Consider the following 2500-nt stretch of genomic DNA (forward strand, 5'->3'; position numbering starts at 1 on the left):
TTCCATTTTCTGAAATGACAAAATAATATTGCCGTAAAATCACAATATGATATTATTTTCAAGGTATCATTCCTTTTAACTGCATTGCAGTTTGACTTATTTGATATTCCTCATTTTCATACAGTATGAAGATGCTCTTATAAAAAGATAAAAATAAAAATGTACATACCATATTGCATAGTATCACTTTAATACCAGGACCCATTGGTAAATACTTTAGCTGACTTTCCTGTTTCTGACGCGTCAGCTCTTGAGTGTAGACTTAATGATATCTCAAACGCGCTTGATCTTAACCAAGCCCATGTCGGCCGTGTCTTGAGTTAGGCTCAAACCCAAGCGCGATGTAAACGAATACAATGGCATCCTCAGTGTATCGCCGTCCTCCAAAGTTATTTAAAATAATAAACAGAAGACAAAAATATGTGAGTTAGCACCAGAATGTATTATAAGAGGCATATTTTCTTCTTTTTTTTTACTAGAAATTAGGTAAGATCGCACAACAAACACGTAAGCAATAAGTGAATATTACAGTAGGTGCGGATGTGGTGCAGATGAGGGCATTATTTTTTGTGCATGCATTTTAACAAAAGTTCTTTCAAAAAGGCTATCATAAAGTTTAGAAGTGGACGGGAGAATGAATAAAGGCATGCGTACATATGACGTAAATTTCTTGACAAAATTGAATGAATCTTTACGGTCACTTGGCTCTATCGAAAAGACAAAGTTTGCATAACTCACACAGAAACTCGAGACATCAAGCAGATTTTATGGATGAATCCACTAGATCAAACTTCTATTTAATCGAAAGTTCTCGGCTACTGTTTCAGTGACAAAGAGATCTTGCAAACGGTGTAGGAGGAATGCTATGACAATCTCATTTACTTATGTCATGCCACTATCGAGAGCGTGATCATGAAAATCAGAGGTTTTTTTTGCATTCGCTTGAACTGGATGGGCTCGAATATCGGCTAAACACAGAAGGCAGACTCTGGCGTGCTCCTCCATGAAACCAACGCTCCGTAATTCAGATTCAAAACGCCTGGTCACTTTAGTTACAATGGCTATTCTTTTACACAAAGGGTGATTATACAATACAGTAATATGGTATAAGCATAAGAAAGCTAGTGCATATGTAGAATTTTATGACAATGTATAAATGATATAGGAAATTATTTTGTAGATGGCTCCAGATCATGGAACCACGGATTTACATTTGTGTTGCCCCCATTTTCTTGTATCATATTTTAACTTGCAAAGAGTCAGCTTGTTTTGTTTGAATTTATTAATGAGTATGCAAATGTACACTTACATTTGTATTGGACTTTCAACCATTTTACTTTGTTTATATTAATGAGTGTGTGTGTGTGTGTGTGTGTGTCGCATATATTTACTTCATCTGTTTAACAAATGCAACTCTTCCCCTGAGAAATTGATCTATGTTTTTTTTTTTTTTTGTATTTGAATTTTGTTGACTGAGCTGTAGTGCAGCGAAAGCTTTAATCTGTAATCTAATACAGGTGTTATAATTGCACAGGCTTGATAAAGGTTGTATTGCTTTTCGAAAGGAAAATAGTCTAAGGGAATCCTAATTCGTGAGCTAACATTAGCCATGGGACCACATTCAATTGCTTTTCCTTTTTTCATACATTAACTAGTGTTTTGTTCTTTCAGCAGTGGCTAGATCTTACGAAGAGCTGGCTAATTGTAGATGTTCTAGCTGCTGCAAATGGATTTAGTTGTTCAGCCCTTTGAAATTAGAATTTCTTAATGAAGATGACTTTCCAACTCGGTAAGACATTAATCAGGATTTCCACTCCCGCCCCACTACCAGGTATGGTTCAGAATCTAAGAAGTTCTTCAGGAAAACCCGTAGGAAAAAAGTACAAACCGTCGGTCTGTACAGCTTGTAGGATTTATGTCCATGGGATCACAGAAGCAATTTAAAGATATTGAATTACATTTTATCGTATATACGTTTGAGAAATATAAGGACTGTCAGATCATACTGCGATATATTGCATATTTCTTCTTGACGCAAAGTCCCAGCATGCATTATGCATAACATCTGCCAGTGGGTTTAAGCAATATAGATTGTGTCGGATACAAAAGATATGCAAGAGATATGGGAAAAAAGCTAAATGGTTCAAATGATACAAACGTTTTATGTATGAACATATGGATACACACACACACACACACACACACACACACACACACACACACACACACACACACACACACACACACACACACACACACACACACACACACACACACACACATATATATATAGATATAAATGTATATATATTTATATATATATAATATATATATTATATATATATATAATATATTTACTTATATATATAATAGCGCATAACATATGCATATATTATACATACATATACATAATATATATTGATATATATAATATATAATATATATGATATAGGATATATATAGTATACAATAGTTATATAATATATGTATATATATATAC

This window comes from Penaeus japonicus, unplaced genomic scaffold (assembly GCF_977035675.1).
Source record: "Penaeus japonicus unplaced genomic scaffold, GWHDUDI00000001_assembly GWHDUDI00000038, whole genome shotgun sequence".
NCBI classification, from domain to species: Eukaryota; Metazoa; Arthropoda; class Malacostraca; order Decapoda; family Penaeidae; genus Penaeus; species Penaeus japonicus.